Here is a 22220-nt window from a genome sequence, read left to right as displayed (position 1 = left end):
TGACAACTTTAGCATTCTGCATAGAGAAACATTGCAACACCTTTCCAAATTGACATTCACAAAAGATAACTTACTAGTAATATTATTAAACTTGTTTAAATGGTCTACAATAGATCCACCTTCTACCATCTTCATATTAAAAAAATGCTTCATGAGAAATACCTTATTTGAAGTGGGGGGCTTTTCATACAATTTCACTAAGGTTTGCATCAACTCTTCCCTCATCTTTGCTTTTGTAATGTTAAATGCCATTGATGGTGCCAAGAATAATCAAATTCTTGCAAGTGCCTTTCTATCTAAAACTTTCCAGTCCTCATCTATCATACCTCCCTATTTTTTTACTTTTCCTTCTAAGGAATTACATAAATCCTTCTTATAAAGATAGTCCTCCATTTTCATTTTCCATAATTAAAATTTCTTCTCAATAAAGTTCTCAACCTTAAGCTTACCATTGTCTGCCATTGCTCGCACTCAATTGTGAGACTCCCCTGTAGAGGGTTGCTAAAAAAAATGGTGATGGTCTAGGTTAAAAAAAGCAATGACACTCTAGCTTTGATAGCACTTGTTAGGAGTAAACATGGACAAAAATAACAGTTACATGAAAATATAACCAATATCATAAAATAATAAATTGCACAGAAGATAACACAAGACACAAATATTTAACATGGTTCACTCAATTCTTGGGTTATGTCGACCAATAGTAAGTCCAATATTATTATTATCTAGTGATTACAGTCTGTAATCACTTACAACTCAATACCACCACAAGAAGCTACAATGTCACCATACATTATGAAGTCCCTAACCTTAAGCTTTTTTATACAAGATTTTTACTGCTTGCTAAATTAGGGCTAGAATAAGTCATCCCATAGAAAAAATAATAAGCAAAACCTTTTACAATATAAGGTCATATTTGGCTTTAGGGATGTTGTGGCCAAAAAATCATGTGGGGGCATTACCCCTCGACCGCACCCTATACTATGATAGGGAGCACACCTAAGGCACTTCCCCTTGGCCTTGTCTTGGGGGCACTACCCCCAAACTCCCATACAAATAATTTGGTAAGAAATTGTGCTAAATAAACCTTTGAATTTTCTTAGGCTCCACATCATAATAAAGCATTGTCATCAATCCCACCCAAAGTCTTGATTGTACAAGACATCAGATCATGCTATTAATGTAAGATTAAAGAGATTGGAGATTTTGAAATTAGCATGGAATATGAAAAGCTATGTATTGAAGGAATTTTGAAAGATGAATTCAAGATCATTGTTGAAAAAGGGATTACCCATGCCCTAGGATTTCCAAAAAAATTCAAGTTTGAATAGATCAAGATTGTGCTAAACCAAGTTCATGACATGAAATTTTGGATAGAAGGTGAGCCAATAAAGATCAATAAGGTAACATACATTAGATCAAAAAAAGAGCATAAGAAGTAGAACCAAGAATGAGATTGAGAGTCTAACCAAGGTGAAATGGAATGATCATGGAATGTAAGTAGACAGCATTGAGGATCCACTAATTGAAGTTGTTGTTCATGTGATTGCACACAAGTTCTATCAATGAAGCATATTGTACATTGTGGTCAATTTGGGCTACAAAATTGTGAAGAAAGATCATTTATATGTGTATGCGTGAAATGTGGCCTAAACTAACACACACACTTCAACATGGTCATTATGTGCAGATTCATCTCGGAATGAACATGAGATTGTTCATCCGAGAGAAATCTTACAAGATGACCTATTGCCTTCTATCTAGAAGGATTTTGCCTATTAATATCCTCAGAATTGAGGTACAAGCAACCAGACCCTCTAAGAACAAAGGATTTTATGAATGCAGCAAGTCTAGATGAATGTGCAAATTATTTTAAATGAGATAAGCAATGTAATCCAAGAACAAAATAAAGTAAACTAGATTAACATAAGCATAGTTAAGCTAAATGAAATTAAACTAAGGATGAAAGTGTATGCAAAATGTGAGCAAATGTGAGTATGAATTTAAAAAGCACTTTGATAGCAATTCAACTCATCCCTCCAAATGAAGAAATGAGGGTCTCTTAAATAGATTTTCCTAAAATACTCCAACGGTTGAGATTGATTTCAATCAACAGTCAGGATTGAAGATGAGGTTCAATTAAGGTGGAAGATTCCCAAATTAGAGGGAGTTAATTAGCTCAAATTTGAGTGTAAGAGTCGGTCAGCTCAGATAAACTTTAGTGTGAGAGTAAGTGATCTGGTCACTTCTAATTTGATCAGTAGTGAACTAAGAATTTCCATTTTTGAACTGAAGATAAAATAAGGAGAGATATTTAATTTAATAAAATGAGATATGCTCTCATAAATATATTTTTTATTTAATTAAATAATTTGATTTAATTAATTAGAGACGCTTTTCTATTTAATCAAATAAATTTATTTAATTAATTAGGAATAACGTCCTATTTAATTAAACAACTTTTCTTAATTAATTAGAAGTAGCTTCTCCATTTAATTAAATAATTTTGTTTAATTAATTAGAAATACCTTCCCCATTTAACTAAATAGTTCCTTTTAATTAATTAAGATAAGTGTATTTATTAAATTATATAAATTTAATTCCTTAGTACATTAGCCTTAGGTGACGATTTAATTTAATTAAAGTATAAATACTTAATAATTAAATTAAATCTTAATCAATAGGTTTAATGTGACTAATATGAGTCAATACTATAGGAATTAAATAAAGAGTCTGATTAATGCAGATTAAGGTTTCAAGCATTTGACAATTAAGTCAAGTAGCGAGTAGCAGAATAAGAATTATCTATTAGAATAGGTCTTAGGATTGGTCAGAATAGACCAGAATTGGTATAATGGCAATGACCCAATTTTGGGGTATTACAATATGATCTTCTCGAGCTACAGTTACATCAACCCATAAAGAACCTATATCACCTATTTTAGTAGAGTAACATGAACACTAATGTATAAAAGCATTCTCAATACTAAGAACAAGTAAACACTTATTATAGGACCAATTTGTTATCACCAAAAAATGGGGGCAAACCAAGAATGCTAAGCTCCAAATGGTATAACATAATGATGCAATGGATTTTCCCTTGATTGTAGGAATGTATGCTCACAAGTTATGCTTCAAACTTCAAATGGATGGGTGGAGTGAGTGAAACAAGGTTTCAACAATGGAATCATGAAGAGATTTTGCCATTATAATAATATTTTGGTAGTTTATGAGCTCTCAAAATAGCATTATAACTTTGCATGGAAGGTGGATGATTTTTGTGAAGGGAGGGGGTTTAATTTATAGGCAAGAGGCTTGAGGGATTGATGGCTAAGATGCAAGGAGAGATGAAAGCTTATGGAAGGCTAAGATGCACTCAAATGGGAGCACATGGATTGTGCTTGTTTAGCACCAATCAAGGAGTGACACGTGTCATAGGGTCATTGGGTGGAGGAAAGGGCAAGGATGAGTTAACAAAGGAGGCTCAAGGCCTTAAATGGCCCTCATAATGGCTTGTAAGAGCTTTTAAGGGCATGTAAAACCATTGAAGGCTTATGGTTGGAATATTTTGAGGGAGGAGACTTTGATTTGGCTTAGGAAAGTCTTAAGCTCACTTAGGGAATGTGACAAGGTTAGGGGGGGATTAGGCTTGGGTTAGGATTAGATTAAGGATGTTAGAGATATGCAAGTGGATGGCATTCATGAGGGTGGGTGAATTAGTGTCTAAGCTAGGTTAGTATGGGTGGATGGGGTGGATTAGGCCAAACGGAGGATTAGGGATAAGTTAGGGGTTATTAGTTTTGAGGGTTTTATTTATCAAATAGATTTATTTAATAAATGGGGATTTTGGAATTAGATAGGAGAATAGGATTAATTGATAAATAATGGGTTATTTGATTTATCAATTAGGACTATAGATGATTAATTAATTTAATCAGCTAGGGGATGGCAAAAGGATTAATTAAATAGGAATTTAATTAATGATGCCTATCTAGAGATAGCTAAATAGGATTACGAAAGCAGTGTAATTGAATTTAGCTGTCTACATTTTTCCCCTCTTTGACATAGTGTTGAGACAACACTATTTCAAAGAAGTTCGAACGGAGATGACACAAGGAAGATGTTTTAGCAACAAGGTTGCCCCAGTCTTTGATAAGAAGAGGAGAGACTAGACTTAGAGATGCCCCCTCAAGAAGGTGGCAGGGAGAGAAGACGAGGCTCAACGGCTGCTTGAAAAAAATACAAGAATCCAGGATAAGCAAGGAGACTCAGATTGGCTTAAGAGAAGAAGTTGAGTTAGCTCAAACTCTCACTACGGGAGAATGATAAAGGGAGAATCAGAGGCACAAGAGGAAGAAAGCTTAAGATCTTAGGGATTGCAGAGGATGAAGGAGTGAAGCACTATAAAAGGAATCCAGGATAGGGAGAGGGATAAGGGGATAAGGGAGAAGCAGGGAATCCATTGAAGTGGGTTGAGCGGGGGGATACTTCAAAGAAAAGTACCACTACAGAGTTGAGCATTTAATAAAAGAATGTTGGTTAATGGCCAAGGTTACCAAGAATAGTAAGGCTGTGTCACCAATGGTCCAGAGGACTAACGAGCGGATGTAAACAAATACGCAAGGATTGCCCCAGCATCGCACATGAATCTCAGAGGAAGCAGCGTGGAAGCGATAATGGGTAACCCATAAGCAAAAAAGAAAAACAAACAAAAGATGGGATGAATACCTTGCACTCAAAGTGCCCTAGTCGTAGCATACCATGATATGGAAGATCATGGCAACTGTGAGGAGGGAACAAGTAGATTCTGTGGAAAAGAGATGTCAAGACCCAAAAAGGTAGATTTTGAATCAAGATAAAGCAAAAATTGAAAAGAGAATAGTTGGCCAACGAGATGTGGAGGCTGAGGTACTAATGGACCAAGATCAAATAGGAGGAAAGCTATATCCAACAAGGATCCATCGAAGAGTACTGAAGCTGAGGGATAACACTGTGGGGACAGGAGATTGAGCTAAAGGATGCAGCAGAATAGTTTAATCAAGAGGGTGGAAAAGTGTACAAAGTCATGGGGATGGGTGGTAGGACCAAGAGGGGTAGGCAGGGCACTAGGGTGGGCTATAAAGGGTGATGAGGGGGCTAGAAGGGGTCATTTGCAGTCAGATTGAGGAGGAGATATTGCTGATTAGGAGCTCTACAATGGAGATTATGATGGTAGGTATTAGGCGACCAGAGCACTGAGTAGACATAGTGCGATGAGTACGAGTACGAGTGTGACGAGTACGAGTACGAGGGATGCCTGATCGATCGATAGGGTCTAAAACCTCTTTGTGTTTTTGCATTGTTTAGAGTTTATTGCATTCCTGCGAAAGTGAAAATGCGATACCGCAAGCATGGGTCTGGCAAGAATGCGACAGAGATTAGTGGGATCACTATCTCGTGAAATATGGCATTGGGTGGGCGGTTGCAAGGAGTGAATAGTCATGTTGTGGGAACATGATCCTAGGATGGGAAATCATGCGAAAACAAGATATAGTCAGCGGGATCACGTCCTTGCTAGGAGGAACATGATTCTGGTGGCGAGAACACATCTTCACGGGTTAAGGTCATCAAACAGTGGGAAAGGGGTTAAAAGGGGTTAGGGTAGGAACACAATCCAGCGGGATCAAGGGTCAGTGAGATTGCCAGATAGAGAGATCACGAGAACATGCTAGCAGGATTGGGGGAGAGGGCTAGGAATTGAGAGTAGAATTAACAGCGCGATCTCACAGGAATATAGTTCAGCAGGAACGCGGGAGGATGGGCCTCACAGGAATGCAATTTTGGCAGGAACGCGGGATTCGCAAAATAAAGGCAAAAAAATCTGGGGTTGAGGGAATGGAGGGTGTAGAATAGACAAGAAGATAAAAAATTGACAGTTGGTTTGGTTTTGGTTGTGTGTAGTGGTCACTGGATGCACTTGTGTCACAAGAGTGGCGGGCAGTAGTGTTGCATGTGGGAGAGATGTTGATGCCGGCTGACTGGGTGAGGGTTGAGGCAATCAGGTTAGGCCACCTTGCGAGGTTGCCTCATACTCACACTTATATGACGATGGTTATGGCACTGTACGAAAGATGGAACAATGAGACAGTGACATTTCACCTGCCGACAAGGGAGATGATAGTAATGCTAGAGGATGTATACCAGATATTTAGACTGCTAGTGCGAGGGATGCCAGTCATGGTGACCAAATAGATGACAACAAAGGTAGCTATGCAGAGATTGATGGGGCCAAGAATGGAGTACAGGATCCGGTGAGGGCAGTTTGCTTTGGATGAGCATTTAGATCAGGTGGCGGTGGAGAGGAGGATTTACTTCTATGTTCTAGAGCTAGTTTCGAGGTACATTACCCCAGATACAGGGGGTACAGGGGTTACACTAGCACTGATTCCAGTGGTGATGCGGATAGTGGATGCAAGGTGCCCAGAGACATGGGGTTCTCTGATGTTGGTGGAGCTATACCAAGACTTCCACCAGATAGTGTACCAAGGTGGAGGCCAACAGGGGAGGAGCATTGGGTTCCTGACACTACTACAGGTATGGGCATGGGAGCATATTACAGTGCTCAGGCCATTAGGACGTAGGGATAGGCAAAAAAAAGAGTTAGTGGCATACAGTTGGGTCAAGCCCCTGACATACCATCATACAGACTCAGTAGATCACTAGAGGGTGGCCATTGATGAGATAGTGGCAATGGTATGGAGGCCATACATGGGCCTAGGACCGTGGGCAGAGGAGGGAGAGCATCTCCCTTATACCATTTCTCCATGCTTTGTGTTTGGGAGATGGGAGCACATTGCAGAGCAGTACAAGTCGGACAGGGTACTGCAATAGTTTGTTTGGTAGCAGGTGGTAGTGGGAGATCCACACTAGTATCAGCGAGTTACACGTGAGCTAGTATCAGTATATGGGCCATCATTATGGAGCGATGGTTTACTAAGGGCATGGTGAGAGCTGGAGCCATAGCAATGGGATTGGTTTGGTGGGGCAGTGGATGTGAGCACCACACAAGAGTACCGAGACACTTTTGTGAGGCCTAGACCAATGGGGAGAGCATAAGGCATGAGGGCAGCAACGGTGGCAGGGAAGCTAGCCTGAGCAGCTCGATAGGGGCAGTTTGTGGTGAGGGGGTTGCGGCAGCGTGCAATAGCGGTTGCATAGGAGGAGGAGCCAATGCGGTAGAGGAGGAGGGTTGTGGGGGAGGAGAGGAGAGATGAGCCAGAGAGGCGAGCAGAGGAGAGGGGATCCTAGCCAGAGAGAGGAGGAGAGGAGGAACAGGGACGATAGAGGGCGATAGGGGGAGAGGCAAGAGGATTGTCTACCGAGGGAGGAGATGACGGGTTGGCAAGCTAGTATTCCTCGCTAGAGCAGGCACACGCAATGACGAGCCAGCTGCTCTGGGATACCTAGCAGGAGAGAGATCAGCTCCGGATAGAGCGAGATCAGTTCAGACATGAGTGAGATGTAGCGTAGGGGCAAGCAAATAGGGCAAGGGTTAAGGTGGGCAGACTGTAGATGGAGCTGGGGTTGATGGAGGGTAGGCTAGAGGTGGTGAGCCGAGAGAGGGAGGCAGTGCAGGGGAGGTTGAATGCATTGGTGGTGGAGGTGGCAACATTGAGAGCGCAAGAAGTAGTGGGAGGGGGCTTGGATGAGCTGAGGAGACTGTGGGCTAAGGTGGAGGATCTCTGGGAGAGGGATGGATTTTATCAAGGTAGGTATCATGCAGTGGTGCCAGCATCCCAAATTGAGCATTATAGGCGATCGACTCGGTCAAGTATAGCAGGGACACACATAGGGATGTAGGGTGGAGGGGACAATAGATGGGGCATTGGGGGCTCACAGAGGATAGGCAGGTCTTAGCACACAGGGCAGAGTCACAGGATAGGACATAGCCAGAGGCGAGACACAGGGATGGGGAGGGATGAGGCAAAGAGCTCTGGGATAGGAGGGGGATTGATGAGGCCACCACCTCCACCACCACCAGTGTCAAAGGCAGGGGGGGAGGCAGAGTAGTGACCAGTGATAGGCTAGAGTCTTGTTATATGATGAGCTTTTTGTGCAGAGTGGTCATTTTTGGGATACAAGGAGATATTTGTGTGGGCTTAAACCTATTTGTATGATATGGATATTTTTACACTGATGGACTATTATTCTTTCATTTTTTCAGATATAGATATGATGATTCTGTTGTTATATGTGTTATGGACTAGTATAGTGTTTTGATACATGCTGGATAGATAGTGAGGTGTTGCTGATATTGCTAATTGTTGGTGATGTAGGATGCGACATGTGCTTATGATCTTTTAATTGTGATGACAGTTTGTGATGCAAGATGTGATTTTTGATGACATTGTATACATGATACAATATGTTTTTGATGTGATTCAGCTATGATAGTGCAAATATGAGGCAAAGTGATTTTTTATCTATGATAGCACAAATGTGATATGATTTGATATGATGCTCGATGGCATGATTTTTCTTATGATTTTCCTTATGATGTGATGATGATGAGATTTGTTGTATGATAGATATCATGTAGTATGATAGGTTTTTGATATGATCCTAATGATGTGATGTTGTTTTATGATAGATGTGATGTGATCCCGAAAAATTGATTTGTTTTGGAGAGTATTGGATATGGTGTTTGTATGATGCTAAGTACAAACTATAAAAATAAGTGACAAATGTAGAATGAATCACCAGCTAAAGGATAAACAATAGATTTATGATATGGAAAAATGAATATAATGTCATGACTCTTAGGATATGTTAACAAAAACTAAGGATGGATAAAAGTTTAAAACAAAAAAATGAATTCAAAATACAAAAAATGAAGTACAACTTTTAATGATGAACCTAGATGCTAAAATGAGACCTAATCTTGATGAGAAAGGATGATAATGCTAAAAAGGAAGCACAATTGAATGATGCATAACTATGCTAAAAGGAACCACAGTCAATTGATGAATGACTTGCGAAAATGAACCCTAATCTAATGATGAATGGTTATGCTAAAAATGAACCCTAAGAGAGAATAGTGAAGTTATGATACGTAAAAGAACACAAACTAAAAGGTACATCTATGATATATGATAATCCCACAAGAATAGCATAAAAAGATTGAGCATAATGATATGCTATGATATGATAAAGGATACAAGTGATGATAAGATAACATACGAGATTGTTAAGAGATGTAAGACAAACAATGATGGTGGAATAAGATAACCACTATTTGGACTTATGATAATGTTCTATGATATGGAAAGTGATCATAGGAGATACTGACTCTAAGGAGAATAATCTTGGAAAAAGAGTAACCAACAAACTCGCAGTCAGGAGGATAGTAGAGATTTTGAGAGCTAGGATAGTAATTTATGATAGGGATCACATCAGGAGATAAGATTGCATGAGCGAGGCTTTTGAATTAAATGATTCTGAGGATGTAAAAAGTGATAGTTCAAGGGAGAGGAGTGATGACAAGGAGGAGGATACCAGGGTTTCTAAAAAAAATGAGATGTAGGGGAAACTTTGAGCGTGGGGTACTTCGTGAGGAATTACCACTATGTAGTGTAAACACTTAATTTGATATAGGATTTGTTACAGATCTGCCACAGTTACTAAGAATGTCAAGGCCTTTTCCCCAAAATTTCCATAGGATTGACTCAAACAGGCATGCAAGGATTGCCCCAGCATCACATGTGAGTCTCAGAGAGATCAGTGTTGGAACAATGTTGGATGATCCACAAGCAAATGAGATTACCCAAGTGCATCATGTTTTATCGAAAGATGAAAACATGCTTGAAATATGCAAGGATAATATCAACTAACTCTCAAACAATGAAAGACTGTGATTGAACCCAACCTCCTCAGGTGCTCCAGTAAAAACACACCATGATATGAAATGATCATGGAAATTGTGAGGAAGAAACAACAAAAGGTACATGGAAACAATCAACCAAAAGGAGAAACAAAAAGATTCTGCAAAGTGAAAAAGGAAACATTTATGTATTCGCTTTTGGGTGTGATTGTGTATGTTTTTTTAACATCAACGTTTCGGATCATACTCTATGATCCATCATCAGGATGATAAAGAGAGCTAAGAAACAATCACCTGATGTTTTTTTATCATCCTGATGATGGATCATAGAGTATGATCTGAAACGTTGATGTTAAAAAAACATACACAATCACACCCAAAAGCGAATACAGAATTTTATGGATTGTGGAAATCTGTTACAATTAAAGGAAACATTTGCCAAAGAGATCAACTGACGAGCTTCTAACAGGTTGTAAACAAGACCTGGGTATTATGTACAAGTGAGATTAGTTTAAGGATATGGGAACTTGAGAGTAGATGGAAAAACATAGTAGGTACATGCATGATGGGGGAAAGCTGCAGATAAGGATATAGCGTTGTTTATAATACATGATTCTATTGAGGTGGGTCTATGTGAAGTGCGATTTATGTACAGGGGTCCAGATACTGTTGTATTCACATAGGTATGGTATATGGGGGACATGGGTTAGTGTAGGGGGATATGGGACATGTGTTATATGGGTCATATATATTACATATGGTACATGATAGGGTAGATCTGGTAGAGTACAAATGGTAGGATACGTCAAGTAAGGTACACGGGATACTAAAAATGAGATGAGATGTTTACATAGTGCAAAGTGCTAGAGGATGATGTTTGCGAAGTATGGTGAATAACAATAAGGAACACCTTGAAAAAGCAGGTGGGATGAGTGATAGGATATGGAGGGGCGATGAAGGGGTGTGTGTCGGTAATAGATAATGGAAGAGTTGTAGTACACCTGGCACCTATTTGCTAGGTTTTCACCAAGGACCTATCCAAGGAGCTCGAATTGCCAAGTTTTCACCATTGGACGCTTGATTTTATGCCCTATCCTTAGGTGTAGAATTTCTTGAGGTGAATAATGTTAGTAGGATCATTTAGGACTTCACCTTCAAGGGTAGATAACTGGTAGGCTCCTAAGCCAAAGGATGTTGTGACCACATAAGAACCAAGCCAGGTGGGCTTGAACTTGACCTTCTTTTCTCTGTCAACTTGAACCTTCATATTCTCTTTAAGGACCATGTCTCCTTCCTAAAAAATGCATGGATGGACTTTTCTATTGAAATTGCACTTGAGGTGACTTTGATAGACCATGAGATGGTCGTAGGCCTGTTGCCTTCTTTTATCAAGTAGATCAAGTTGTGTAAGTCGAGCCACTCTATATTCCTCATCAGATATTTGTCCTCGAAGGGAAATGTAGAGTGATGGGAGTTCAACCTCAATAGGTAGGACTACCTCAGTACCATAGACCAATGAGTATGGAGTTGTGCCAGTGGTGGCATGAAATGAAGTGCAGTATGCCCACAGGGTGGGATTAATTTGCAAATGCCAATCACGGCCAGAGTCATTGACAACTTTTTTGAGGATTCTGAGGAGGGTTTTATTAGTTGCCTCAGCTTGACCATTTCCTTGTGGGAAATATGGGCTAGAAAAGTGGTGATGTATGTGAAGAGAGGTGCACAATTCCTCCATATTTAGGTTTTCAAAATTACCTCTGTGGTCTGTGAAAATGGTAGATGGGATGCCAAAGTGACATATAATATGATATAATATAAACTTGGACACCTAAAATCTCATGGCAGTAACAAGGGGAACCACTTCGACCCACTTAGTGAAATAATTAGTGGCAGTGATTATCCACTTGTGCCCTTCTGAAGAAAGTGGTGCAATAAGACCAACAAGATCAAATCCCCAGCAGGCAAAAGGCCATGGTGGTGCAATGGGTTGCAAGTCCTGTGCTGGAGCTCAGATTAAATTAGCATGCTGTTGACAAGGTAAACATTGTTTCACAAATTCACATGCATCCTGTTCTAGAGTAGGCCAATAATATCCAGCCCGAAGGATCTACTTTGCTAGCACCATCCCGCTTGTGTGAGCACCACAAAGTCTAGCGTGTACCTCTTTGAGAGCCGTTGCAGCCTCATTTTGATCTAAACATCGAGAGAGAGTATCATGATAAGCACGATGATATAGGGTTTGGGCGATGATAGTGTAATGAGAAGCTCTGTAAATAAGGTTTTGGCACTGGGTTCGTGTGAGGTGAGGAGATATGATACCATTTAGTAGGTAAGCATGAATTTCATGGTACCATGGAGATTGGGGACTAACCAAGATACATACCTATGTTGATTCATCATTCTCATATGCGGGTTCGTGCAGCTTCTTAACCAAGAATTCATATTGTGTAGCTTTGCGTGACATTTCTAATAAGGAACCAATAGTGGCCATAGCATCAGCTACCTTATTCTGGAGTCGAGGTATCTGTATGAACTGGATCTGAGTGAAATGCTCCTTTAGTCGGTCAACTAGGTCTTTGTAGGGTAGCAGCTTGTCGTCCTTAGTCTAATATTCATTCAATGCTTGGTTGATTATAAGTTGAGAGTCACCATAGACCTGAAGCTCTATGATATTCCATTCAATGGCAATCTTGAGTCCTGCCACAAGGGCCTCATATTCTGCAATGTTATTGGTACACCAAAATTGTAGTTTGAAAGATTTAGGGATATAATCACCTTGAGGTGTTACCAAGAGTATGCCTGTGTCAGAGCCATGAGAGGTATAGGAGCCGTCAAAATATAGCTTCCAAAGTGATGGTGTCTCTATCAAACAGAGGTGTTCATCAAGGAATTCCATGATGAGTGGGTGATCTGCAATTAGGGGTGCATCAACCAAGTGATCTACAATAGCTTGGCCTTTGATGGCCTTTCTATCAATATATTAAATGTCAAACTCACTGAGAAGCATAACCCATTTTGCCAGGTGTCCACTGAGTACTGTGCGAGAGAGCATATATTTCAATGGGTCAATCTTTGATATGAGTTGCACAGTATGACTCAACATGTAATGATGCAGCTTTTGGGTGGAAAATACCACTGCTAAGCATGCCTTCTCCATTGGCATGTAGTTAAGCTCATAGCCTAATAATGTCTGACTGATGTAATAAATAGCTCTTTCCTTTCCTACATCATCAAGCTGTGCTAGAAGAGCTCCTAATGCTGTGGGAGTAGCTGTGATGTATAGGATGAGCGGGTGCCCTATAACCGAAGGAACCAAAATAGGTGGATTAGCTAAGTATTGCTTGATGAGCTCAAAATTGCATTGGCAAGTTGGGTCCCATTTGAAATTTTGATCTTTCTTAAGCAAGTGAGTGAAGGGCTGACACTTATCAGCAAGCTGAGAAATGAAGTGTCAGACTGATTGGAGTTTTCCTTGCAAAGAACAAAGGTGCCTGAGTGTCTTGGGAGGAGCCATATCCATAATGGCTTTGACCTTCTTAGGGTCGATCTCAATACCATGTTGTGACACAATGAAGCCCAGGAGCTTTCCTAAACAAACATCAAAGACACATTTCTTTGGATTTAGCATGAGATGATATTCTACTAGTTGGTTAAACACTTCCTTGAGGTGAGATAAGTGATCCAGAGCATTGAGAGATTTGACTAGAATGTCATCTACGTAATCCTCCAATATTTTATGTATTAGGTCATGGAAGATGATCGTCATTGCGTGCTGATAGGTTGCCCCAGTGTTCTTTAACCCAAATGGCATCATATTGTAGAAGAATGTGCCCCAAGGTGTAGTAAATTTTGTTTTATGCTAATCTTCCTCAGCTATACGAATCTGATTATATCTAGAGAAACCATTCATTAGTGACAAGAGCTCATGACCTGCAGTGAGATCCATAATCATGTCGATATTTGGCAATGGAAAGTCATCCTTTGGATAGGCTTTATTAAGATCCCTGAAATCAGTGCAAATCTTGATATCACTAGAGGGCTTGATAATAGGTACCATGTTAGAAATCCATTATGAATAATCTATTGGGCAAATGATTTTGGCCTCCAATAGCTTCTCTAGCTCTACTTTGACTAATAAAGCCACTTTGGGGTGCATTTTTCAAAGTTTTTGCTTAACAGGTTTGGCCCCTGGATCTACTACTAGATGGTGTACAACTAGTTTGGGGTCCAACCCTAGCATATCCTGATATGACCATGCAAAGTGGCCTATATTTTCATGGAGGACTTCAAGAAGAAGTTCCACTTGTTTAGGTGGTAAAGAGGCTGCGATGTATGTGATATGTGGTATCTCTATCAAACTGATATTTAGAGGTCGAGTTTCTTCTGTCAAAACTAAAGATATAGGAGGTCGATGCTCCTATGGAGGGAGGATGAAATCTTCATCCTCAGGTGCCTCTGATAGGTTTTCACTGTTGGATATGTCCTTTATTTTTGTTTCATTTTTTGAGTCACCCAATGGCGCTCCAGAGGAGTTTTCACCATGGGATATTTTTCTTCTATCTCTTTGCTTTTTTGTTTCTTTTGGAACTTCATTTTTGCAACTAGAGATTTCCTCCTCCCCGAAGTAACCTACTGGATCCAACTTGTAGACATATTGATAAGAAGGAGATAATTTCCACAGCTAGTCAAATTGTGATTTGAATATCAGGATTTAACTGTGTGATTTTGAGTCAAACTTGATGACCCATGTTTCATGAGTAGTGATTCAACATGAATCCATCTCTCATGAGAATTTATGTAGACATATGCCGATGGTGGAGGTGGTCATTTATGTGGCATTTATGCCCCCATGAATTTAAGGAGCACGTGCTTGGAAGAGAACTCGTCAACATGAATGACACTCGTTTGGTCCCAATCTATGAGTTCGAGGTGAGCAAAGGTGAGGTCTACGAGGTTCAAGGATAATTGGTAGAGCACAGAGGCTCTAAGGATTATTTTGATAAGGAAAATATCATCGTAAGCTTTCTTTTCAACTTCCTCAGGGATGTCCTCAACCTCAACGAGAGTGTTTTGAATGTTCGCAAAGGTGTGGCCTTCCATTGTAGTGCCCCTAGTTGCAGGGAGTCCATAGCCCAAGCCTTTGGTCTTCTTCCCTTGATGTGCTTCTATAGGCTATCTCATACCTAATTCCTGGCAGCCTAAACCACCTCCTTGATAATCCCATTGCTCTGTGGCCAAGCAATGCGACCAGGGATATTTTTGTTTAAAGTGATCAAGAAGTGCTTCTCTTTTAGGGGGTGGCTCTTTGTATAGCCATGTGTTAATGTCTGGTGTATTTTTTGCTCCATCAAGGATACCTTTGGTGACAAATGTGGTAGGGCCCAACTAGTGAATTTGAGAGGTAGCTTCTGGTATAGGCCCTTGATGTGTTTGGCATCCTTGAGCATGTGGGTCAAGTAGTAGAGTACAACAGCAAAAGCATCTATGAGACTATACTCGCCACAACCTTGGTAGTTGATCTTAACACTGGAGAGAGTGGAGGCTAAAATAGTGTCTAGATCATGGCAAGTGCTAGAGGAGCTAGCCATGGTGGTGTCAATGTCAATGCCAAGACATTGATTGGTGTATGAAGCTTCAACCACATTGTAATAAGCAAAGGGTTTAGGATCTGTGTGGATGGTTATCTCAGTGCCATTATGCAAAAATTTGATGCACTGATGATATGTGGATGGAACGGTCTTCATGGCATGAATCCATGGATGACCGAGGAGGATGTTATATGCAAGATTAAGATCAACTACATGAAAAAGTGTTTCCTGAGTGACTGGACCGACCCTGATAGGGAGAAAGATGGTTCCTTAAGTAGTACACTCCAAATTATCATATGCCTTGATGGTGATCACCTCATTGATGATATCTACCTTAGTATATCCTGCCTGCTTGATGAACTTTAGAGTACATAGGTTGAGAGCTGATCCATTATCTATCATGACATGCTTAACTGTAAAGTTAGAAACCATGACAGCTATACGCAGTGGGAGGATGTGATCGAGTTCAACTACTCGGATATCAGTGGTTTTGAAAGATAAGGCATAGGAGGCCGAAAGATGGCCAACCAAGTTGCGAAACTCAGTGGCATTTATGTCAGAAGGGACGCGTGACTCACATAGAGTACTATCAAGGATCTATTCATAAAGTGGGCTTGTTCGTAAGAGATCCAGGATGGAGATCTAGGCTGGCATGTTTCCAAGGTGTTCCAGGATGTTATACTGTGGCCCTAGTGAAGGTAATTCTGATGGAGATGCTCAAGATGGAGGTGGTCATGCTGATGGTGGTCTAACTTGTGTGGATATAGATGGTTCAGCTATAATGAGTCGTGTCTGATGGGTTGTGACTGCATACTGAGTGTTTGGGCCTTTGATATTGATGACATTGACAGATGGCTCAACTTGGGATATGCAACCAATTAAGCTCCCATAGTCTAAATATGCTAAGGTATAATTTTGAGACGTGTCTCGGTTGTCACCTTGTTTACTAAGAGCTTTGTTAGGTTTGTTGACAGGAGGGTTTGTAGGTGCCCTGGGTTCATGTTATAAGGAGGGAAAGCATTTTGATACTTCATTAATCCTACATTAGGTGAGGGTTGTGCCCCCACTGTGATCTCCTTTCGGTCAATGAGGTCCTGTACATAATCCTTTAGCTACATGCATTTAAGGGTAGTGTGCCCTTTCACACGATGGAATTTGCAATATTTGTTATCTTTGTACCAAGATGCTCTAGACTGATTGGGTTCTAAGGGTTGCATTTGTGGGTATCGAACAAGGTTATCTTTAGCCAACTTTTTGAAGATTGTATCAAGGGGTTCCCCCAATGGGGTATATGTTCGTGATTGCCTCTGAACATGGCATTTACTACCTGCTGCCAATGTGATAGCATCAGTTTGATTATGAGGAACCTGCATTTTCTAATGAGCTTGCATGGGTGGCTGGTGATACGTAGGAGGTTTCTGTTGATAAGTTTGTTTTTGGAAAAATGGGGTGGGAACATTGGTAGCCATTCCAACAATATGGACCTGTCGAGTGTTAGTGGCACCATCCGTTACTGTGTTCTTGTTCTTGTTCCAATATCGAGTTTTGTCATTGTTTGACCCATGGTCTTGGGTATTTTTCTTGTACAGTCTGATGACATCGTCCTTAATGAGACCTTGCTCGAGGTCCATTCCTTTTTCTTTGATGTCCTTGTATGTTTGCAAACAGTTCATAACCATGTGATGAGTGAGGCTAGGGTGTGCGTTGTTTATGAACATCTTGACAAGATGGCGCTCAGGGATGGTGCCAGAGATCCTTGTTGTGAGGATCTACCAATGTTGTAGGTACTCTGTAAGACTTTCTCCTCCTTTTTTTTTGGTGTGGACAAGGTCTGCCATAGATAATTCAGTTTCAACGAGATGGGTATATTGAGCAACAAACGCCTCAGAAAGTTCTGCAAAAGTTTTAATAGTACCTTGAGGGATACGACAGAACCACTCCAAGGCTAGTCCTGCTAGGATTTTGGGAAAGAGCTACATGAGGAACACATCGCTATAAGCTACCTCTTGAGAATGCATATAGAATTCCTTAACATGTGTGACTGGATCACTTTTCCCCCTAAATTTGTCAAACTTGGGGATCTCAACATGTTTAGGAAATGGATTCAACGTGATAGTCTTATCAAAAGGGTATGGGCAATCATTTTAAAATTTGAAAGTCTTGGCATCTGTCCCATCTTTGAGGGCTTTGAGGGCATTCTTCATTTCTTCCCATTTAGATTTTATAGGTGGAGGAGCAGGTGCTCCCGATCCAGGTGCCCCCAGTGGAGTGGATGCCATGGGTTGTTGGAATGTGGGTTGTGCATATTGTTGCATCTATTGAGGTGGGTGTCGCAGGTAACTATGAGGCTGCTACCCTATGAGGTAGTTCTGTGTGGGTGCTTGGGCATACTACTGGTGTGAAGGCTATGGCTAGAATGGTGGTAATGCAGATGATGCTTGTGCCATGCTCTAGGAATATATACCATGTCCAATATATGTGGGATGCGTGCCTTCTTGGGAGTAGGACTGATTTGGAGTAGGTGCAAGGTAATTGATATGCGGCACAGGGTTTATTGTAGAGAACTGCAGTGGTGGCAGTGGTGGTGGATTTGGGCTATTTCCTAAAGGTGGCATGGAGAAATAGTTGGTGAGGGGTGGGAGCGAATAGCTATGTGAAGCAGTGGATGATAGTGCAGAAGGTGTGAATGCGACTGTAGTGCTAGGGGGAAGACTAATGATAGGTGCTTGTGTCGCAGCAAAATTCCAAGGTCCCAAAGGAAAAGTGGTTGAAGAGCTTTGGCTAGTTGCAAAGGGGTTGATAGTAATGTTTGGTGGGATGGAGGATGAGGTATTGGACCCTGATGGGGTATTTGAGGAGCAAATGGACTATATGTGATATGGGGTGGGAATGAAAAGGTAGTGCTGCTAGATGCAAATGGAGGAGTTGGTGGAACGGAAAAATGAGTGGTGGAAGTAGTGCAAATGGTATACTTGAGGTTGGTTGGGATGTAGTATGCACCAATGGTTGAGTGGGGATGGAATGAGTGTTCTATGGAATGGGAACTGGCACTTGGGTTGAGGGGATATTTGGGTCTGTTGGTTCTAGCTGAGATGGTTGCCATCCAAACAATGCGTGAGTAGGATCTGTTATGTTGATAGGTGGTGGATGTCCAAACTCAAAGACACCAACATTGTCTCATAAGAAATTTTCCATGATGGTTTCCTTATTGTGATCTATGATGGCATTTACGATGGTAGCATGACCAGATTGGTTCATGAAAGCCTAAATATCCATGGATGACCCTGGTTCTTCTGGGTTTTGTGGTGGTGGGTCTAATGGTGTCATGGATACCACAGAGTACGGCTGAGCTCGAGATGTTTTACCACTAAGACTAGGATCCATGTCCTTTTTCCATGTGTTCCTACCAAAACGTGTGGTGGGTGGCATGAAAGGATGCTTCTCCTAAATGCAGCGAGGGATGATATTAAGGGTGTCCAAATGATATGACGCTAAGTACAAGAAGCTTGTGTGTTCCTGAAATATGAATGCAAGAAATGTGATGGTGATGTAAAAGGTGCGACCCTAACCTTTGGCTCAAGGTGATGTGGGACACCAAAAGAAAACTATTCCTAACAAAGTGTTTTGTTTCGAGGATGCTCAAGATGATGAGAGATGTGATAAAAATGCTTCTAAATGAGTGAGGAGATGATGCTAAGATTTTAACAATGCAAGCGAAGGATTTTTCTCAAATAGCCTAAGATGAGAGGAGATGGACTAACTTCAAATGCTTAGATGGGATAGTGCAATTCCTAGATGAGAGACTAAACCTACAAGTGTGTAAGTGTGTGTGGAAAAAGGAAGGACCTAATCAGAATGAGTAACAGTAGAGTTGTTGATAAGGCTCATATTAACACCATGTTGAAGGGTTAGGTTTTGGATTTTGTAGTCCCATTATGTTTGCAATGCTACTTCAACTCCATCTTTCTTAATCTAATCCAATTTGGCAATCCTGGGGTTGGGGGTATGCTTCTTATGTTCTGCTTTGATTTCCTTGTAGGCTGGTATTTGAGGAAGATTAGCCTTCTTAAACTTAGACTTAGGATGGCTTGACATGAGATATTTCTAAGGGGTAAGATCACAACTATGGGTTTTCTTGGAGGTAGTGACTACGCTAAGTATGCCCTAGGCTAGGATTGACCACATTTGGCAAACATTTATTCAACAAGATATCAAGCAATAGATAAGAACAACCAGATAGAATTTTTGATTCCTAGAATATGATACTTGCGCCAAGGAGTGTGTATGTTCTACAAATGTTTTGATTAGTCACTTCAAACACATTAACACCCTAGATGGTTGTCTACAAGGTTGATAGTTGGCTTTAGCTAGGGAGTCCTCGATATACCCAAGGTACGTGAGGCCCAAATCCATAGATGAAACCAAAAGGATGTCACACAGCTGAGAGGAGTGGTAACCCACTTCTCCTCTTTCACTTCTCAAGGGTATAAAGTTCCTTGAGGCTTAACCCGAGTGACAAAATCTTGATCCCAAGAGAGGTGTCTTTGGATTCACCTCCTGATCTTTATACTCCACTGGAACACTGGAGTTGAGGTCATCCCAAGGGGTGATGAAATCCCTAAGCAAGCCTCCTAAAATTTAAACAAGATTTTGGACCCTAATCTTATGCACCCAAGATGGCCTCGAAAGACGACAAGGGGAGAGAAGACTTGGATGATCTTGGGCTAAAAGACAGAATTTTTTTCCAATTAACGATTAAGTTTTTTTGATCTAGACCTTGCAAACACACATGTTTAGGATGCAAATGTTTAATTCCAACTTGAAGCATTAACAAAAGTAAAATTGATCAAAGAATGAATACATGAAGAAGATTTATGATCAATAAAAATAAACTCACATGCCCAGAGGCCCTCCACATCAAGTATTGATTGATTTTCTTTAAGGCATTCAAGATTGATATGTGAGTTTATTTTAAGCCCATAACAAAGATGTGTGAAATTTGATTTCAAAAGCACGCCCGGAGGCCCTCCATGTCAGTTGATTTTTGTTCAATTTTAAGGTCCAAACTTGAAGTGTGATCGATCTAATCTAGATTTGTAGACATTCACGAAATCTTATAAGTTAAGATAAATCCTCAAAAAAAACTAATCAAGTAGAATCAAGTTGGAACACTTAACACCTTTTTCAAGTGGACCTATCCCCATATATGGCACTAATATTGCAACCAATGGTTAGAATGATGGGTGGTTAGAAAAATGGTGAGTCCAAATGAAAATCGCTTAATTTGAGTTTTTGTTGATTTATGTTAACTTAACGAATTTCCTAAGTGTTCAAAATTAAATTAGCTTAAGTTGCATGTAGAATTGAAAGTTTGTAGTTGTTCCTTTTAAGTTTCAAAAAAAAATGTTTGGTTTGTGGGGTTGTTAGACATACAAGTTCATTTTTCCAATTTGTAAAGGGAAACGACAATGACTTAGACTCGACCAAACAAAAAACTGACAACGATCCCGCAGAGAAAATACAAAAAATGCATTCCCACGAGGGTAGCATTTGCGTAATGCGAGTTCATGATCCCATTGGAGTTTGTCTTCATGGGGATGCATTCTCGCCGGCCTACCAAAGCGCGAGAATTCAAGGAAAAACTGGCAGAAGATAACATAAAAACTAGGGAGCTTGTTTTGAACAGAGTGATCCTGTTGGTTTATGATTTTACAATGTTCTTGAGATGCGAGAATGACAGTCCCATGAAAGATAAATTTATTACAACTTTACAGAGTTAAAAAAGACAAGGCCGCGTTCCCGCAAGTGGGAATGACGATCCCAATTTCTCTAAGTTGCGTTCCCGCTAGATGATTAGTCGGTGGGGATGCAGTGAAAGTTTTAAAGCCATGTTACAGCTGTCTGTTGAAAAATTGTGAACTCGCTATTGCAGGTTCACATTCCCGCCAGCAAATGGCCTCGTTCCCGAGTCGTGGGAACACGTTCCTGGGGTCGCAAGTTTGCAGAAAAAGCTAATTTTTTGAGGTCTCAAAAATGGAAAATGATGAGATGGTTGGGAGTGCGTCTTCCCAAAAGTGACCTACGTACCTACAACAAAATCAGCAAACCTAACACAAAAAAATGTAAGCAAACAATGTTAGTTTTGTTAGTTTATCATAAAAAAACTCAAAAACATGATTAGATTGACCCATATGCAGGGTCCCACCGAGCGTGCCAAAATGTATCACCTATTTTAGTAGAGTAACATGAACACTAATGTATAAAAGGCATTCTCAATACTAAGAACAAGTAAACACTTATGATAGGACCGATTTGTTATCACCAAAAATGGAGGCAAACCAAGAGTGGTAAGCTCCAAATGGTATAACACAATGATGCAATGGATTTGCCCTTGATTGTAGGAATGTATGCTCACAAGTTATGCTTCAAACTTCAAATGGATGGGTGGAGTGATTGAAACAAGGTTTCAACGACGGAGTCATGAAGAGATTTTTCCATTATAATAGTATTTTGGTAGTTTATGAGCTCTCAAAATAGCATTATAATTTTGCATGGAAGGTGGATGATTTTTGTGAAGGGAGGGGGTTTAATTTATAGGCAAGAGGCTTGAGGGATTGATGGCTAAGATGTAAGGAGAGATGAAAGCTTATGGAAGGCTAAGATGCACTCAAAGGGGAGCACATGGATTGTGCTTGTTTAGCACCAATCAAGGAGTGACACATGTCACAGGGTCATTGGGTGGAGGAAAGGGCAAGGATGAGTCAACAAAGGAG

Source organism: Cupressus sempervirens, chromosome 9 (genome assembly GCF_028749045.1).
Source record: "Cupressus sempervirens isolate cs-2001-9-10 chromosome 9, ASM2874904v1, whole genome shotgun sequence".
Taxonomy (NCBI): domain Eukaryota; kingdom Viridiplantae; phylum Streptophyta; class Pinopsida; order Cupressales; family Cupressaceae; genus Cupressus; species Cupressus sempervirens.
The sequence above is the reverse complement of the archived record's forward strand: the minus strand, read 5'-3'. Positions refer to the sequence as shown.